Raw genomic sequence first — 21,247 nt, 5'->3', positions numbered from 1 at the left:
TTCTTGGCAACTATATGACAAGTCCCTGCAGTTTTCTTGGCAGCACTTTCACAAGTGGTTTGCCTCCTTCCTATGGCTGAGAGAGAGTGGCTGGCCCAAAGTCACCCAGCTGGTTTCTGTACCTAAGGCAGGACTAAAATTCAGTCTCCTCAATTCTGGTCCAGCACCTTTAACCATTACCCCAAACTGGCTCTCAGACAGAACTTAGATGGAATTGGAGTAGTAAATTAAACATCGTAATCAGCTTTGATCAAAACGCTTTCCCCTTTCCCTTAAGTTTAACTTGGCTATTAATTCTGATGTAGAGTTAAGGGGTGTCAGGAGAATTAAAACATTAAACGTGAAAATGAAAGTTTGATGGGAGTGGGGAAAATCAGAGCTAGTATAGAGAAACCACTGAAGAAGAGGTGGAGTTCAAGGAGAGTACAAGCCACTACATTTCCAGTTAAAAGATGCCACGCTAGAGAGTGTCAGTAGTAACCCTGGGAGCAAAAGGCACATAAACCTCTATACTCTGTAAAGCATAATACTGTCAAAAAGTCAGGAAATACCCCAGAAAACAGCCGTACGTCGTGATAGGCGGAAGGCTCCAGGGCACACGTCTTATCTTAAACTAGTATCTGCTGCAAGGACGGCGAAGAAAGCTGAGGCGTCTTTTCCCACAGGTCTGACACTCCCTGCCAAGCTCTAAGCGATCAAAACATTACCCAGCGCTCTGAACACAAACGGGACCCAAGGTTCGATCCCCGCAGTCGAGGGACCACGAGCCACGCAAACCAAGACGTGTCCGCTGCTGAGTTTCCTGCGGGGGACCGCCTGCACCGCAGAAGCCGCTCAGCAGGAAGCTTGGCCTTTTCAGCACGTACCGCTGGCGAGCGCGAAGGGGTGTCAGGTATTGCGCGCGCCACTCTTCCGTAGCAGAAAGGGCAACCACGCAGGGAGGGGCCCAAAGCGACTGAACGAAGCTTGTACAAACTAGTTCCCTTTCGGGCGTTCTCGCTTGGGAGTAGTAAAGGCCCCGGGAAGGAGGAAGAAAAAGTGAAAGAACGCGTGGATGACTCCGCTTTTCCTGGTGCTCTTTTGGGGTGGGCGGTGAAGTGCGCCCCTGCCCCAGCCCCTGCCCTCGCCTCAGCAGCAGGTGAGCGCGTCCGGCAAGAGCTGAGCCGGAGCGCGCGCGGGGAGGAGAAAAGATGGGAGGTGCAAGCGTGCCAAGGGAGGGCGGTCCGACGCGGAGGCAGCCCCACTCGACGGGCTCTCACTTTTCAGAGCGTTGCTTTCGGCCTCGGAGTGCCGAGCAGTTCTTGCGCTTTCCAGCTCAGTCAGGACCTTCCAAGGCGACGGGTAAGTGATTCGCTGGCGCGAGTGGATTACCCGCGAAGAGGCGTCCTCCCTTATGGAGAGAAGGAGCGTTTCCCGTTTGGCTGGAAGCTTTTCAACTGGCTCCTTCGTGAATGAGGAAGCGGCGCAGGCATTCCCGTTTTGGACACGGGAGCTTCCCACCAGCCCCCTGCTTCCGGTGCTGAGGGGTCGTATTGACGGGTTGAGCATCTTCATCCTCTCCGCCTTCCTTCGGAGGTGCGGTAGGGTCCCCTCTCGCCCGGCGCTCCATCTCCTGAGTAACTCGAGTTCCTTCTTCGGCAGAGCGAGTTTGACTCCCGCCTCTCGCTTTGGGTTGGGTGGCATACTTTATGAAAGAAGCTCCGAGGAGCTGCCCTTTTTCTCCTTCCTCCTTCCCCCTTTGCACTCACAGGGAGTCCGGAATGGGGCAAAGCGCGTGCAGAGTTTACCAGGACGGGCTGACGGGGCTTTCTTAACGGTTGGCTGGAACAGAACTGCTGTGTGCAACATCTGTTGGAGCACTAGCTCTGCCAGGACTTCCTTGTTTTAAGAGACTCCATGTTTTCTTGAAGTACTCTACTAAATTTCTGAAAATTGAGCTTCTGTCTTAATCAAAATTAGGAGGTTGATTGGTTGGTAGAGGTATCTATCCCCACCCTCAACAGTATCAGTCGACCTGTGTAGCAAAACTACTGTTGCAGTTTATCCATTCTTCCAACTTCTTTCCTAAATTGTCAAAGACTCTTTGGGAAGAAAAACAAAAACCAAGAGCCTATTGACAAATGGATGCTTGGAATGAGAAACTTGAGGCTATTCAGAAAACACTTGTAAAAGCTGTTGTCCTGCAAAATCAGAAAATTGATATTAGCAAGAGGTCTGCTTACCTGAAAGGATGAGTGTGCTGAAAATATCATGGCAGCATATTTTAGTGAGGGATCAGGTGTAATGCCACAATCTGACAGAAAGGTTCCACATGTATGTGTTTGCCTAATTCTTCTAACAATTCTGCTCTAGGCAGTTGCCGTGTAGCACCAGATTAATTGGTTTTATGAACTATGTCTTGTGGTCTTCATTTACTTTGAACAGTGGTCAGTTTGGGTCACTGGCTCACAGCCTGATTTCTGCATCTAGAAGCAACAAGTTTGGTCTTTAGGAAGTTGGGGATTTTCCCACTGTGGGCCAACTGGAGTGGGGTTCATAGGTGGTCAGTAATTGTTTTAGCTTGTTGGCTGAGGGATGTTTGTTTTCCTGTTCAGTGAATGGCTGAGTTTGATTGCATTAGTCATCTCAAAGAATTTGCCATGTAAGTATGTTTCTGTTGTATATCTTTATCTGCTTGTGAGCCCTGTTCTTTAGTAGTGGGTGGACAGAGAATGAATTTGAACTTCTTCAGTGTTTCATGCAATAAAAAGATAGGCAGCTGCCTTATGCCGAAACAGAACATTTGTCTGTTTAGCCCCTGGGTTGCTAGCGTAAAAGTGAGAGAAACAGATTACTTAATTTTCTTTGTGTGCCTAATGCATAACCTCTGGCCTAGAGTCCATTAGGTGTGATCCAATTGTTAAATAAATAAATAAATAAATAAACTGTAGGTTCGTCCCTAGAAGTTAAAATGTTGAGTCAAGTGGCTGCAGAGCATGACTAGGTTGGTGTGCTGCTAAGTACATAGTAAATACATTGTCAGAGAGCTTAAAATCCTTAAAAATATTTCAAAAAATTCAAATTCTCCACTGGCCTGAGAAGGTTGGAGAGCTCCAATCTACATAAATGTCTACTCTGATTGCGGGTGTCTGGTTACTTAACTCACCAGGGACTGATTTTTTCTGCATGGTTGCTTTACTAATATTAGTGGGAAATTTCTTTGGGGTTGCAGGTATGTATAACTTCGGGGGGAATGTGTGCAGCAAGTAAATTTCAAAGTGTGCAATATTGAAGTTCCAGTAGATACTCTAACAGTGTATCTTATAGGTAGCAAACAATAATTATACAGTTCTTCCAGAGATGGACTTTTTACATTGATTGATTGATTGCTTATGTACCATCAAGTCTTTTGTAGAATTTTTTTAAAAAAATGTATTGAACAGCTTCTTGTTGCTTCCAGTCATAGTAGAAATTATTTTTGAGCGAAAAGTTTAAATTTTAAACAAAGGACTGTGTTAGTCTTAATCTAGTCTTGAGATATAAAATAATTCTGGAAAGTATAGCAAAGCGGGAACTTAGAAGGAGAAGCTAATAATTTAGTTCAGAAGGGTCTGGGAATATTGTAGATTGATGCAATTTGTTTATTCTCAAATTTAATGTAATTGTAGATTTTGAGACCTCTAGAACATCTGGTTAAGAAGAGAGTAAAGTGTTATGTTAAACAGGAGAACTTATTTATCCTTTGGCTTCAGTCCTACATACACTTCCCTGAGAGTAATCTTTATTGCATCTGGTGGATCTTACTTCTAAGTAAACATATAAGTACTTCATTGTTCATGTATTCATTTCACAAGCTCAGTATGATAAGTGTGTTTTCAGTGCCCCTTAAAATAATAAAAACACATTGGATCCTTGGACCATTTATTAATATTTAGCCAAATCTACTTCAGAGTGTTGTTATGCAGATAAAATGGTGGGTACACAATATGTGTGCATGGAAAGATAAATATAGATGACTGGATTTCAGGATATATGTACCTTGGCTTTATTAGAATTCTAAATTCATATTTAACTCAGATGTTTATATAGTGATTCAGCAATTTTACAACATGTTTAAGAATGCCCAGCAGGGAGATATAAGTGTGCTTATATCTTATATTTAGTGAATAGTGATTTTTTTTTTTTTTGGACTAGTCAAATTGCTCTCAGTGATACTAATGTGAAACAGTGTGCCATTATTATTCATTAAACACTGAATTCTTTAATGTGGTTTGATATCTATATCTATCTATATCTATCTGTATATCAGAGCTTATTAGTATGTTTTAACCCATTAACTGTGCCCTTAATTGCTTACTGTGCTAAAGTAACGTACTGTACATTTGGTAGAACTTGAACTCCATAGTGAAGTAAGCTAGCACTATATGTAGAATGTTATCTCATTCATTGATTTGGATGAATTCCAGTTGCTGAAGATGTAGGTAAGATTCCTCAGTGAATTCAATCACTTGTTTCTTGATTCATGCTCATCTTGGTTTGTTATAGCTAATCAGGAAGGGGTAACCAATTAGGTCCAGGAGATTATGAGATCCTGTAGGAGAGTTATCATTACGTTCCTCTTTAAACAAGGCGGTAATTGAGGCATTCCTGCAGACACTAAATTTAGCTTTATGTCTGGATTTGGTGACCCTGTGGGATGACATTCACCAAGAGAAAGAGAGATGGTATGTATTTCAGTTGAACAGCTTGATATCTTTCAGTACCATCAGTCATGGAATCATTCTGGATTAATGGTCTGCTTTAGGATGCGAACATACTTTTTTCAAGGGTTTTTGTCCTATATGACTAGCAGTTTCCCAAGATGGTGCTAGAATACTCCATTGTGGCAGTTTTGTTTTAGAATCTCACAATATTCTCTTTTATCCCCCATACCATCTTTCTGAAACTGCTAAGAGATGCCAACTAACTTGGCTGAGTAAGAGATGTTTTGAATCAGTGCCTGAGTAGGACAATAGACTGGATCATGTCATGGTGAAGTAAATGAGATCATAACAAGGTGGGAATCTTGTTGTTAAAGAAATCTTTGCCCATAGGAATAGTGTAGCCTATTCTAGAATGAGATACATTCTTCTTGAAGGATCAGGTCTGCAATTTGGAGTTATTTCTGGATCCATTGCTATCACTGGGACACAGGTGTCAACAAGGGCTTGAGAATCTTTATCAATTTAAACAGATACATTTGTGACCTTTTCTTGGTAGGGATGGCCTGGTATTAATTACACATGATCTAGTATCACTGAACATGAACTGCCTTAAAAACTGTTAATTTAGTTAGAACTGCTAGTTTATTCACTGAGAAGGGCTAATAACAGTGCATTGTCTGCTGTTCTCATTGCCAGTCCACTTGTAGGCATCATTCCACATCCTGATTCTGATCCCTTAATACCATGAGGCAAATGTATTTAAATTTGGATCCTCAAGATGATGCCTGAGGATGCTAATATCCATATAGACATCTCCTTTGGAGTTCACTAGATCCATCCTCCAGCTGTTTCTGTTATTTCAATACTTTTCATCAAAAAGCATTGTCCTCAAGCATAGTATTTCTTTCCAAGAATGCTCTGGACCTCACGTAACACCTGGAGATACTCTTAGAAAATAAAACTGTTAGGGAGATACAGCACAGTGATCCTTTTGTAAATGTGCTCATCTATCTTGAAAAAATTGGAAAACTAAAGGGGTGATGGAAAGCAACCACACAAGTTGCTTTCTAATAAAGTGGGTGAATGTTGAGGCTATAATGCACTCAAATTCCAAATGTGCCCACCAGCACAAAGATGCTGGAGGCAAGTTGCCATGTAGATACTAGATGTCTTGAAAAGGGCTCTCTTTTTGTTGAAAGAAAGCTAAGGAAAGCCTCATGGAAAGGTCATTAAGTATGGGCATATATTGATATGAAAAGAACTAAATCTATGGAAGCTTGCTGGAACATGTTTCAAGAAATAAGTCAAGGTACTTTCTATCATGTCTGGTGGACATGTAAGAAAGCTAAGAATTATTGGGGCCAGGTATGTACTTTAACTGAAAGGATACTTAAGATAAACATACAGTTGAAGCCAGAAGTTTTTCTGGTAACAGCAGCAAGACTTTTATATGCACAAAGGTGGAAGGACCTACAAATTCCTACAGTGGAAGAATGGATGGTGAAATTAATGAGGCTGGCGAGATGGTGAAACTGACTGCATTTCTTAAAGAAAATAATTTGTCTAACTTCGTTTTTACTTGGAAACCAGTTTTGGACTTTTTGCTTGAAACTGAAGAAGATGAAGTTTTAATTTTGGGGTTTGACAATTAGGATTGTATAAGAATATAGAAATAATGTGTTTTATAGGGTAAAAGGTTAATGTATTATGTTTGTATCTGTACTTAAGATGGTCAGAAATCACTCTTTTTTCTACATCTTTCTTTTTATTTCTGCACTTTTAAGTTCGTTCGTTCTTTCTTTCTTCAATCTCTTTCTATTCTTATATGCTTTACTTATATTCTGAAATTTAATAAAGTTTGAAAAAAAGAAAAGAAAGAAGTCAAGGATATGCAATATCCTGTTAGTTCTTCAGGGTATTTACTGGTACATGTATATTGAATCCTTAAGATGTTAGAGATATGTTTCTCAGAAGCATGAATGTGTGTGTTCTTTTGATTGCAGACAGTGCCATATTGTTGACTGAGAACCAAATTGATTTGCAGTGAGTGTTAGATTATGAGACACAACAAGTAATATGGATCCGACAATTAATTATCAAAAAATAAAGATAGTTGTGTTTGACAGGGAAAATGGAATGGATGATGTGGTTATGCTGGTAGATAGTCATTAGTATATGGTGTATTGCAAAGATTTATTTTCATTTTTTATTTTATTAATTAAACAAACACAAAAATAACGTAACTTACTACAAGCAAAAAGTATATATAAATGTGATAAACAACTAACTACAACTAACTCAGTCCTTCAGTGTGCTACTAAATCTAGACCATATAGAAATGTAATGCTCTAACTTATTTTCACAATATAAAGGGATTTCAGAATATTGACAAACAGCACATTTCTTCAATCTATTGTGAGGAAGGAATGCTTTTCAGAAGACATGAAAATGATGGCTTGCAGGGGAATACTTCTGGATATAGTGGAAGCAAGGACAATTTGCAAGATAGAATAGTATAATGAATGGTGTTGGTGTAAACTAGATTTAGTTATATTTTCCTTTCTTTAATCTTAACTTCTGCCTTTCATTTCATTTCTTTATTACTTATCACTCTTTTTTCTGTGCTTATCCAAAAAAGGGATAGTATGTTAAATACGTATGTACGTATCTATGAATGAATGATTTTTTATTGTATTCCTACAGTATCTCTTCTTCTTTTTGGATTTCACATTTTTGAAGAGGTGAGCCTTCATATATTTGGTTTCCAAGCCATTAGGGTGATTAGACAGCCAAAAATTCTTGTAAGATTGACATGATAGTACATAAACTTGACACATATAGTCCAGTTGGATGGTTAGCAAAAGAAGTGTGTTTCTGACAAGCTAACTCTGTCATTGGCTACTGCTGGTGAATCAGCCATACAATGGTTAGCAAAAGAAGTGTGTTTCTGACAAACTAACTCTGTTACTGGCTATTGCTGGTGAACCAGCCATACTCCACACCTGTTATTTCCGGGTAAGTGCAGGGCTATTCAAAGCTGTTGAATGCCAGTTCTTTGGGCCCAAGAATTCTTAGTGTTAAAACTTATTGGGGTTCAGCTAGAGTTTATGGACTAATTTCAGGTCCATTGTTGTGTTGAGACACTGATTTGGATAACAAGGAGAAACAGAAATCAACAAAAGAATGTTTTTGAAGTAATTTTTCTTGTAGCAACTTTTTTTATATATACGGCAACAGTAATGAATTAAAAAGTATAGATTAATTCAAAAGTATGAAGAAAACAGAAAGGGATGTCAAATAGAAAAGTGATACTCCTTTGTCTAATATCTCTAGTTATTGCAACTTAAAGTGGGGGAGCTGCAGAAATCCATCAGTTTTGCGTGATTACTAAAATAGTGTTTTAATAGTGTTAAAAGTGTTTTAATTTCCTAAAATAGTGTTGTTGTTTTAAAGAATAAAAACAAACCCATAGTTAGGTGATTGCCATGTTAGAAGAAGCAGTCCTGGGTCTACCTTGCCCAGGAGAAGTTTGTGGATACGTGGGAGAGCCACAATGTATCATTTTTAGTGAGAGATCAAAGATAAGCTATTTGCATACAAGAGAGTTGGAGAGTTACAGCAAAAACCTTCCTTATATTTTATTGCTTTAGTACAGGAAAAAAGATGAACAAAAACAAATACAAAGAAAAAGAAAGACAGAAACATCTGTAGAGAAAACAGCTCAGTTTTGAAGCACATTATTAAACCCTGTCCATATGGAATAATATTGATCAAACCTTCCATTGCACTGATAAAAAGCCAGTTCAAATCATCAATCCAAGATTGTAAATCCAAGGTAACACTATCTTTCGATCAAAGAAGAATAATTATTTTTGCTGTACCCTAAATGCCTAAGTTTTCATATAATGAAAAGTTCAATTTTTGGTCTATACTTCAAAATCATGTTAATGTCAGTGATATTACTCTTAATTAATATTAATCAAAGTAGGCATTGTCTACTTAGATTTCAAAAAGCCTTTAATAAAGTCCCTCATCAAAGACTTCTCAGTAAGCTTAACAGCCATAGAATGAAGGGGCAAGATCTCTTGTGGATAAGCAACTGGCTAAAGAATAGAAAACAAAGAGAAAGTGTAAATGGACAATTTGCAGAATGGAGGGATGTAACTAGTGGGGTCCCCCAGGTTTCTGTCCTAGGACTGGTGCCTTATAACATTCATTCATCCATCCATTCATTCATTCATTCATTTAAAATACTTGTGCAGCCACCACAACCCTGGGTGACTCACATGACAACAAAAAACAGCAAAAAAGAAAAAGAAAAAACACAACAGTCACAGTGTAACCTTATGGTGCCCTAGAGCAACTCTCCCACAAATCGACATACCATCTTGCTGGGCTCCAGCCTCATCCTACCTGAATGCTTCCGGCTACAATGTAATATTTATACATACTATATTTATAGAGAGCCCATTTGGTGTCATGGTTAAGGCACCAGGCTAGAAACCGGGAGACCGTGAGTTCTAGTCCTGCCTTAGGCACAAAGCCAGCTGGGTGACCTTGGGCCAGTCACTCTCTCTCAGCCCTAGGAAGGAGGCAAGGGCAAACCACTTCCAAAAACTTGCCAAGAAAACTTGTCCAGGCAGTTGCCAGGAGTCAACACTGACTTGAAGGCATGCACATATACAATATATTTATAAATGATCTGGAATCAGGCAAGGGCAAACCACTTCCAAAAACTTGCCAAGAAAACTTGTCCAGGCAGTTGCCAGGAGTCAACACTGACTTGAAGGCATGCACATATACAATATATTTATAAATGATCTGGAATCAGGTGTAACTAGTGGAATAGGCAAATAGATAACACTAAATTGTTCAGAGTGGTAAAAACAATAAGGGACTGTGAAGAGCTCCAGTGGGATCTCTGCACGTTAGGTGAGTGGGGATCAAAATGGCAGATGCTATTCAACGTGAGTATAAATGATGCTCATTGGTGCCAAAAATTCTAGCTATTCATACAAACTAATGGGATCAGAGCTAGCAATGACTGATGAGGAAAGAGAATAAAGGTAAACAGTTTGATGAAGATGTCAACACATTGTGCATCTGCTACAAAAATGGCCAACAGCATGTTAGGGATAATAAAAAAATGGTATGGAAAATAGAATTACAAATATCGTAATGCGCATATATATATATATATATATATATATATATATATATATATATATATAATATTATATATTATATATTACATATTACATATTACATATATATAATCACTGTTGTGACCGCATCTAAAATACTGGGTGCAGTTCTGGTCACTGCATCTCAAAAAGGATATAATATTGCTAGAGAAGGTTCAGAGGAGGGCAACTAAGATTATTAAGGCCCTGGAGAACCTTCCCTATAAGAAAAGGTTGTACCATTTGGGACTTTTTAGTCTACAAAGGAAGAAAATGAGAGGGGACATGATTGAGATATACAGAATTATGCATGGTGTAAATACAGTGGACAAGGAAAAGCTTTTTTTTTCCCTTCCCGAAGCAATAGATCCAGAGACCACCCAATGAAATTGAATCCTGGAAAAATCAGGACAGAAAAAGGTGGTTGTTGTTGTTTTACCTAACATGTAATTCAACTTTGGAATTTGCTATCATGAGATGTAATGCTGGCTACTGGCTACCAGTCTGGCTGACTTCAAAACAGGTTGTACCAATTCATGGAAGTCATGGGAAGACTCATAGACAATGGGTATTAGCTTTGATGGCAGTGTGACTGCCTCTGAAGGCTATCTGCTGGGAGGCTAGTGGGTTTCCTTATGCAGTTGTTTGGTCATTGTGAGTCCAGACTGCTGGACTATATGGGCCAGGGGTCTGCTGTATCAGGGCATTGCTTATTATCTCTTCCCGAAAGTTTTCAAAAAGGAACTATCCAATAGTGTAACTATAGCGTGTGGATAAGATGCAACCTTTAATGCTTGAAATACAACAGAATTGTGCCTAAAAATATGCCAAAGCTTTCCCGTGATATCAGTGGGATCAGATAACAACTTTCTAATTGTGCTCACAATGGTTTTTTGACTTGACTTAAATTCCATGAAGAAATAGAAGTCCAAATATATGTCCAGTAATAAAAATGAGAATGAGGGAAATTAAAACCCTTGTGATCATTATAATCTAGATAAAGAAAATATAGAGGCTTGTCCTTTCCATTAAAAAAAAATTCAGTAATTTATCAATCTAGTTGAAATACTTTAAATATATTAGGGGTAAAATTCCTTTTTTACAACATTTATCTTTCTGCATAAATCCACTGGGTTTTTTGATCCATTTGTTTATCTGAATGTTAAGCTGAGGTAACAGATATGATATATTTAATTGTACAACCAAAGAAAATTTATTTGTAGTCATTATTCCAATATATTTAAAATAACTGGAATGAGTAAAAGCCTTACTTTTACAAATTTCTTTAGATATATTAGTATCTATAGGAAGTATGCAAAACTCCAATTAATTAATTAACCTGATTACTTACCAACCCGTTGTATTACATCAGTACATTTTGGTATATATTTTCTGTAGATGTCTATTGCATAATACAGCAAAAGATTCTTCAAGATATTAATGCATGTCAACCAAAATTACAGTAACATGTATGAAGAGCATTAATATGAATTTTAAAAAGCTTTTTAAAAATGAAATATGCTTAAATTTAGGTCAATGAAATCTAACTGCAAAGCTCAAAATACCTAGAATTTTTTTTAAAAAAAATAAAAAGTTCTGTCCTGCAAACAACAAAATGCCAAAAAGGAAAGTAAAATTTTAAGGTTTATGATATGAAGGGTGACCCCACTGATTTATAAAGTATAGCACCTTATGAATGTGTATTTAAATACAGCTATAATATTAGAAATGCACTTCAGGTATTCAGCTGAATGTATAAAGGGTCTCAAATTAGATGAAAAATAGGGATGTGCAACATTAGTATGATTTGTCTCAACGAGTGATCTGTTTTGTCTGAGATGCTTTGCTTTGCCCTGAAACCTTCACAGCAGTTCCTTTAGTCAGAAAAGGCTGCATGTACACAGAAGCTGCTTCCTTTATTTCCAGCAGCTGATTGGAAGCCTCAGAAAAGATTTCTGTTCATGTGCCCAAAGGCATCTTCCTGGTATGGGAATGCTGACAGAGAGTTCAGAAACATGGCAATGCAGCTGCTTCAGTGTGCTTTTAGAAGCAATGGGGCTGTGTTGTTTCTCAAAGCAGGTTTTAAAGGTGCTTTGTGTGAAGTTTCATCAAGGTAAAGCATCTAAAGCTATGTCTAAGTCCAGTGGAAAATGGGGTTGTACTGGTTCCACACTTTTTCTGCCCAGTATCCAAGCAATCAGGTGGAGCTCTGAATGAGATTCGATACACCTGTTTGTATAAATGCAAGTACTGCACACTTCATGATTGGGGACTGCTTTATTAGGTTCCTGGATTGCACAAAGATTTGTATGCAAGTTGAAGTACAACTCACCTCTAACCAGTCATTTATTATATACGAATGCTTTCACTTTTGTTTACCTCCAAGATGGGAATACCCTTTGATTGGCTAAATTTTTTTATCACCTGATTCTTAAAATCAGAAGGCACCATAGTGTTGCTACCTAAAGTGCGAGGTCACATTCATTCTCTCTACAGTCGTAACTATGATTTATATATGATTTTCAAATAATTTAGGAAAATCACGCACCACCATCTAACCTGCTTGTCTGTCATTTTACATCATGTGGGTACTTTTTAGGTGGTTGCGATGACTTTTGAAGTTTGAACAAAGAAGAACTCCACTGTAGTTCTTCTTAGGGTAAAAAAAAAGCAGGGTAAGAATGTTTAGCAATGACATTTCATTAGTAAGACTTCACATGGAATGTATGTCCATTCTAAAATAATATAGAGAAATCGTATTATCAATCAGGTTCTGAATTAGGAGAAAGCTGTAAGAAGGATCAAGTTTTAGTTCCATGAGGAATTTTTGAAATAATTGTCACAGAGAGATGTAAGAGGAAGCTAATCTAGCAACTGAAAACAATGCATGAAACTGGTAAATTGATATTATATAGTATCTGCCATAAAAAATAAAAACTTTTTAAATCAGCAGGATCATGCCAGTAATTGTTGTGTAGAGAATAATCTTTCATGCTTACTTTGAAGTAAGCCAACTGAGTTCTGTGACACTTACGCCCAAGAAAGTAGGGTCTTGAATTTTTTTTTTTTATGTAGCTATACATTGAAGAAAAATCATGGTACTCTTGTGAAATAATGATGTATAACTGCTAACCATGCTGACATAAACTTCTTTTCCTTGGACTTGAAACTAGTAACCACTATAAAAATATGTTCTTCACTGAAAGAATTTTAGGGCAGTTCGGCAGAAAGAGTAATTTGGATTTACTGTAGGTATTTTAGTACTGTACATTTGAATTATTGTGCAATTTGTTTACCACAGTATTAGGTAATGTATTTTGGACAGGCATATTGTTTGGCATATTTAGCTCTTTTATAGAATGACATGGGAGAAATGAGCTACAGTGACCATGTAAAACCATAGTTTTTGCATCACTGCTTTACTATTATAATTCCAAACATAATGTTTCTAAAACATGTAATTTACACTACTTGTATAACCTATGTCATAATTATATTCTTTTAAACAGATAACCAACCAAAGCGACCAATCAAATCTATGTAGTAATTTTAGGTGCCCTGCCCATTAATAGTAAAAGAAAATGTGGTAAGAAAGTGCATATAGGTTTGATTCCTGCATTTTTCTTCTTTTTTGGTACCAGTTGAATTTCTTTCTGCAGGATCAGTACATGATGCTGCCTTGCTTCACTGTTTCTGGTTTTGTTTTGGTTTTGCTATCACATAGTTCATACTTCTAGTCCCAAACTCAATCATCAGAAACCTGTTCTGATAGGCGTCCCTCACAGTAAGGCATTGTGGGTAAAAAAAAGTCTTGTACATTATCATTATAAGCAAACTCCTTCAAGCTTAAACACTTTTGGAAAAATATGACCAGTTATTAAGCACTGTTCTAGAACTTTCCTTATAGGTCTCTATGTATGATAGAATCAGTTGATATGTGCAAGAGATCACTCCTATCCCATCATGACCGTGTTGAGGGGATGTCTCCTCACTGAAGTGTTCATGGCTCCAATAATACAAGCCTTCTTGTTATGAATTTTTTATTTTTAAAGTTGTTTATTTAATTGAATATAGGGTGATGTTTCACTTATAATTTAATTAAATGGCACACTTTTTTCAAAAAGTTGCTTCCTTATGTCTATCTTACTAATATTTATTTATGATTAAATGTGGCACTTAATAATAGGTTTGCCTTAACTCTGAATAAGGTTGGATTGTAAGAGTGACCAAAGACTTAATCCAAGTCTTGGTAACAAATTGTGAAAGATTCATTTCTCACCCCCTCCCACATTTCATGTGTATACAAAGAGATAATCTCTTTCACATTACACCAACCATTTAAACATTCTTATGTACATTCCAGTATACTAAAAGAACCACATTTTGCAAGAGTACTGTTGGTGCCATCTACAGTTCACCTTCCCACTGATGTATTAAATAACTGAATTTTACCAAACTTCAGAATGAGAGCATGTCTTTTAATGGCAGTCCGAATGAGTAACATTTCTTTCCCCTCCCCCCCCAAATTCTTTTAATTTGTAGCATAATCCAAGTAGAAAAAGAATGTCCTGTTTAATTAAACTTTGGGGTTCTTTTCTTTTCGCTGTGTTACAAGTATGAGGTGATAAGTCTCATTCCATAACAATCCTAATATGTCTACACTTCGCATTGGTTTGTTGTATGATCTTCTCTTTTGATACAATACTGTGTGCACTATCACCTCTCGGCCTCCCTGTGCTGTTACGACCATATGGGATACTGCATAAGGAGGAGTAGCTTCTAAGTGGTGTTCTGCGTCTTTCTTGTTAAACCAGGTTCAAAATCTAATCTTTCAACAGCCATGTGAAGGAACACGCTTACCTCAAGGAAGGATTGCCTCTGGTGCCCAGTGAAAATGTTTTGCTTTCTTTTTTACTTGCAGTATTTATATTAGCTATGTAATAACAGTTCTCAAGAAGATAAATATATTGTGAAAATACAGTGAACAAAAGTATAATCCAGGTCTATTTCGTTAATACCAAAAGAGAAATGTTTAGAAGAAAAGGTTTTTTTAGAGAGATTCGGTGCCTTGACATGGGATAACTATCAGAAATTGTTTTTTTTAGCATTCATTTCTTGGTAAATCAATAATAAATAACTTGCACTTAAATTAATATTTACCTTTAAATTAAAAGGGGAGAAGGAAAAGAAAAAAAATTAAAATTAGGCTAAAAATGTGACTGACCTAAGATCTTCATAATGACCATTAAGACAGTCAGATGGTTTCAGCTTAGGTTTAAGGTAGCTCACTACCAGTTGTTGTTTTTTTGCTAACATAAATTGTTACCTTATTTACTGCTATTAAATACTGTTGATCTATGTTTATCTGGATTGTGACATTTTGGTTTCACTAATAATTTCTCCAATGCTGTTTAAGTATTTAGACATTTATTTATTATAGTGCTAAAGCTTCTTAAAATTATTCTGGAAAATAAAGTGGTACTTAAAAAGTTAAAGCTTCTTGTCTCCTGTCCTGTGAGTAAGTAATGAGTGACTAGGATGACCAATGTGGATTGAAACAAGCAGTTTTCTCCAATCCGACTGAGATTGTGGCAACTGAGATAGTCAACTTATGAGAGAGCAGCTTGTTTAAATGAACAGATAAGGAAGCTTGTGAACAAAACATATGTAATCTATACTTACAAGTGCAAGATGTCAATAGAATCTCAGTATGTATAGGGCTACTTGGAATATTAAAGCTCACTTTCCCCAACATTCTGTGTGTATACATATATCACATCAGGTTATTAAGATCAATATATTAATTTTCTTAATTGGCCTAATGTGATATGACTGTCGACAAAGGTGGGCAAAACCAGACCTTGAAATGACTTTCAGCTTCCAGGCACCAGGACAGGACATCAACAGCATCACTTAATTTGCCTGAGACAGAGATACATAACTGGATATCATCAGCATACTGATGATACCTCACCCTACAGCGATGGATGATCTCAACCAACAGCTTCGTGTAGAATGTTAAATAGGACCAGAAAGAGTACCTAACCCTGAAGAACCCTGCAAAGCAAGGGCTGAGGGCAAGATCTCTCACTCCAAATCAACATCAACTGGTAGTGGCCCCACAGAAAGGAAATAAACCAGCATAATTGTAGCTGTTGACCTGGTGATTTTATGATGTGAGGTTTTAAGGTGAATTTTATTGTAAACCGCCCAGAGTCCCCCTTTTAGGGGGAGATGGGCGGTGATAGAAATGTGAATAATAAATAAATAAATAAATAATACTGTGCTACCCACTCCAAATGCACGGAGCTGATGCAGAAGGATACCATGGTCAATGGTATTGAAAGCCACCAAGAGGTGAAAAAGGGCAAGGACAGATGCACAACCCCTGTCCTGCTGCCACCAGAGATTATCCAAAAGTGCGACTAATGCTGTCTTCATCACATGCCCTGGCCTGAATCCTGACTGAAAGGGGTCCAGATAATCCGCTTCATCCAGGGCCCACTGAACCTGCTGCGCAACCACCTTCCTTACAACCTTCCCTCCAAAAAGAGAGGTTAGACTCTGGACAAAAAACCAGCAATGGCTTCTTGAGGAGGGGGCAAACCACCACCTCCATAAGTAGTGATGTAACAACCCCCTCTCTCAAAGAAGAATTCACCATTGCTAGGATCCAGCCACACAACATCCTTGGGGCAGCCTTAACAAGCCAGGAGGGGCATGGATCTAAGGTGGCTGAGCTCACAGTCCCTGGGACCCTGTCCACTTCCTTAGGTCCAACAGGATCAAACCATTCCCAGATAACAGGGCAAGACTGTGCCCTGGGCACCTCTACTGGACCTGTATCAAAGCTAGAGCCCAGTTTGGAATGAATCCAAGTGATTTTTTCCATCAGGTGCTCTGCAAATTCCTCTGCACTTCCTTGCAAGTAAACCTCTGAGTCCTCCTTTCCCAGGAAGCTCGTGTTACTTTAAACAAGGCCGCTGGGTGGCTATCTGCAAATGCAATAAGGGCAGAGAAGTTTTGACACTTCACTGCCCTTACTGCCACAAGGTAGGCTTTAATAGTGGCTCTCACCCATGTTCGGTCAAGTTCATCCTGCATCAAGCTCCAGCAATGTTCTAGACATCTCTTTTTCCATTTCATTTCCCTAAGTTCTTCCATAAACCATGGAGAGCAACAGGATCCATGAGAGGGAGAGGCCATGTGGACACGATCCAATCTAAAGGCTTGGCCACCCTTTCATTCCAGGCAATGGCCAAGGACTCAGCCAGACCATGCAGCAGATTGTCAGGAATAACCCCCAGTTCCCTCTGAAACCCAACCAGGTCCATTAGTCACTGCAGGCAGACTGATGTAATAGGTCCTGCCTCCTTGTGGTGGGGGTGGCACCAGAGGATCTCATGGCTACCAGGGTATGATCTGAGCATAACAGGAGCCACCAAAAGTTTCCCCAATACCAGATCACATTACCACTTCTCCAACAAGAGTTAGATCAGGGGTATCACCACTGTCCCAAGCCCTGAATGACCTGGGATAGGCCCATGGCTGTCATGCTGGCCATGAACTCCTGAGCTTCCTCAGACCCCACCCCCAGGGAAGTCAGATTGAAGTTTCCCAGAATTATAAGCCTGGGAAACTCCACCACCAACTTGGAGATTGAGTGGAGGAGCAGGGAGGCTAGTACAGTAGCAACAATCCCAACTGATCCCTACAGCCCAACTTTAGGAACAGGTTTTCACATCCAGCAACTTGTGGGGCAGTACCCCTGAAAGAGTCTCTCGGATAACAACTGCCACACCCAAAACACAGCTGGGCACATTTCCACATAGATGCTGGATTGGCCCTCTCATCTCTGATGAAATCACAGATAAGTGAGGCCTTATTGCAGACTGACGTGTTTAGCAGCAGCAGCCGAAAGCCAGGGTCTCTGAAGATCTGTGAGCAGGGAAAGGGGATGAGACCCAAAGCCGGAACACAGGACCAGAATGAGACACTGGGCCCACCTTCCCTGAGAGTGGCCCACCCCTGGCCTCCTGCCATATCTTCCCATACCCATCACCACCATAACATTCCCACCTGCCCCAAATCCACCCAAGCCCCCTACACCCCCCACCCCATGCCCTCCGGTTCCCAAAACATACCAACAAACATCCCAAAGTGGCAGAGAACAGAATCCCCTGGGCGCTATAGCATAAGTTCTCATAGCCACAGGCAACTCTAAAACCCACCCCTCCTATGAAACCAACAGTCAATGCACACCCACTGCTCTCACCAAACAGGCTGGGGGAGTCTCCAATCACAACTACAAAACAAACCACCCCACTACCCACTCCCAGCTCTAACCTGGGAGGGTACTCAGTTCATACCAAGGGGAAAACCGTCACCATCCAAAACCTTATTACTAGTCCAACCACCAGGTGGTATCTGCACATCAGATTTAGTTGGCCCTAAAATGGTCACCACATTGTCCCTTTTTAACTCCAACCATGAAGAAGGTGGCAAAATGGCCTCTAATGAGAGTCCATGACAGGTCTCAAGTACTAGCCTTCTTCTGCTACTACTTTATCCCGGATCCACCAGACGCTGCTCATTAGGCACTCTACAGTGTCTCGGGAGTTCTTCAAGTTCCAGGCCAAATTTGGGGACCACCAACCACACCAGACCACACTGTCCGTCACTGGAAAAGGCCTGGAAAATGTCACATTGCTGCCGCCGTCTCCTGTGTCATCCCTGCCGCTGCCCTAGTCAGAAACACTGCCCTAGCCACGAACACTGACACGCATCCACCAAGCAATCCCGGAAGACAGAAATGCTCCTCTCAGTGGCCTCTATGTCCCAGCTCCAACAACAGCTTCCAGCAACACCATGGCATCCAGCTGACCAAAAACCAGCTCTACGCCAGTCTGGTAAGCCTCCTCATCCACCAGAACGGCTCTGAAAAATCTCCCACTGCCAATGTAAGTCCGTGGGAGCAGCGTATGCGTGCGCCTCTGCTCCCCTACAGCACACATCCCAAGATGGAGTACAAGACACGCAGTCCAGCTGATTCAGCCTGGGAACCAGTCTGGGTTCAATGCTGAATTCAGAGTAACTGTTGGCTTAGGATATTGAAACCAAAGTATGTTTGTGTGTGGACGGCAGGGGGAGGGGGTTGTTCATAACTTACATTGCATTCCTTTTCTGAAAACTAGTTTGTCATAAAATAAACATAATCTCAACTTCACAGAAATCCTCAAGCATATAAAATTTGATACTATTTCTCAGCTTCTTTATGGTGCTCAGATCTGTATTTCTACAAAGTTTAATATCCTGGAAGCTGTCCAGTCCAAATTCATAAGAGCTATATTTGCACTCCCAAGATGTGTCAAGAGTGCTGCCTTATGGTTAGAGACAGGTTTGGTTTCTGTGGGTGCCAGAGCATGGTTCTATTTCCTTAATTTCTGGTTAAAATTGGATTTTTCCCCTGTGGGTCTGGCTTCACTAGTTCTCAGAGACAGTTTTAAATCAACCTGGCTAACAGGAGCTCATAGCAAATCCAGTCCTATGGAAAGCCTCTGTCCATTAGGGTTTGAAAATGCCAGGAGTCCCCTTAAGCAATCTATCTGGGATATTCATTTTCAAACCAATCAAAGCTTTCTATCCAGCCCCACAGTTCATGGATTCTTCTCAAATGGGCATGTGCCATCTTATCTCTTCTCAATTCTAATTCTGAAATTTTGTCAGCTTTCCTTCACCTTGGCCAGGTTGGATGCACTTCCCACTGAAGTCCTGTGTGGGCAGTATAAAACATTCCTCTTCAGCAGTGTTCATGCCCATGTGGCTCTGTGGAATCCCTAAGCCACATGCTCCTTTGCGGCTCTCTTTACAGGGAATTTCAGAAGACATATACAGTATGTATCCCATTTTAAAGAACTACCCTGGTAGATAACACAATGCTTATCTGTCATTTCTATTTGACCAGGACCCTGACATATCTTTCCAGGTTGCCCAATTTTGTGCCATCATTTGTTCTATCCATCTTACCTACGACTGAAGATTTAGTACAAATTTTGGTGATTATCTGTTCTATTGTTACTATATAAACCCCAGTTGAATGCATTTCAGAATCAATCAAATTATTCATTATCTCAGAACTAAAAGGTTAATTACTAAACTTAGCATTTTCCACAGAAAGAGGTAGTATCACTGCATATTTACATTCCATCCCAAAATAACAAAGTTACAGTAATTCAAATTTTAAAGAAGCATAGTTAAGAACTCTTGTGCTAATCTCTAGATTTTCCACAGAACAAGATATAATTGCACATAGGCAAACATAATGCAGCCCTTTACTTTCTTCAGCATTGCTGTACATGAATGTGACCCTCTTTTTTCAAAGCTCATTCCAGATCTAGTGATGGAGTCAGATTAGAGTAACTGCAGAGCAAGCTATAAAATCAGATCTTTTTCAGAGTATTGCACTGATGTTCTCTACATACTCCTGGGTTACGTGTGATTTAATTCTCATTTTTATTGCTGCTGTTTTTTGAGACGTATAAATAGTCTTCAGACCAATGAAGTATATGACTGGGAGGATATCTCTGATTACCATCAACTAGTAACTCAATACAAAGAATAAAAATTAAAAAGCTAATATTAAATACTAGGTGATTATACAGGTCATTCAAACTTTGCAAAGCATGTTAGCAGAAGTTAAGCATTTCATCGGAGCGTCCTTTGGACAGCCTCTGAAGCAGCCAAGCAGATTGTCCAAAGGACTTGTCTGTTTTAAGTATTCCTAACCTTCTTCTAAATGCTCTTTCTAAAAGTGAAGATATTTACTTTTAAGTGGCTGCTATTAAAATAATAACCCTGTAAAACTTTCAGCCAAATACCTGAAGATATTGTTTTTAATAGTGTTGTGCAAAGCACACTTTGTGAAGCCTCTCTTTTCAGTGTTTTGCACAACATCCATTTTTGGAAAGGACATATAGAGAAGAAGCTAAGAAACATATGAAAATCTATCCTTGTATACGTCTCAATGCTTGTATAAATCTTAATACTGAGGGATAAAATAATGTCATCAATTGCAAAGGCAAGGAACACTCAGAATGCTAATTGAATGCAAGCTATTATTGTGGTCCCTAATTTGACCTTAATAGTTTTGTTAATTTTTGCTTCACTTATAGTTTTTAGATTCGTTCTGCTCAATCTTTGATTTTAAAATGTGAGTTACCTTTCAAAGAGGGGCTTATTCTGCAGTCACTGTAACCAGTACAAGAATTTTTAATTAAGCTACATTTAAGTCTTTTTTGTTTTGCTTTTTACAAATTGATTTTAAGTTGTTTGAATAGAGATCGTATTAATTCTGTTCAGCAACTAGTGCATTCCTAGCCTAAA

The 21,247-nt window shown here is 39.2% G+C and overlaps 1 protein-coding gene across 1 annotated transcript in view; it reads left to right on the top strand.

Annotated features, from left to right (window-relative positions):
- Nucleotides 1-1,208: 1,208 nt before the first annotated feature.
- Nucleotides 1,209-21,247, top strand: part of PRKCD (protein kinase C delta) — a 68,210-nt gene continuing 48,171 nt past the window's right edge. The window contains exon 1 of the mRNA XM_063291870.1: nt 1,209-1,341. The gene's annotated coding sequence lies outside the window, so the exon portion shown is untranslated. The remainder of the gene's footprint in view (nt 1,342-21,247) is intronic.

Source organism: Candoia aspera, chromosome 2, assembly GCF_035149785.1.
Source record: "Candoia aspera isolate rCanAsp1 chromosome 2, rCanAsp1.hap2, whole genome shotgun sequence".
NCBI lineage: Eukaryota > Metazoa > Chordata > Lepidosauria > Squamata > Boidae > Candoia > Candoia aspera.
Note: the sequence above shows the minus strand (reverse complement) of the source record. Positions and strands in the feature narration are given on the sequence as shown.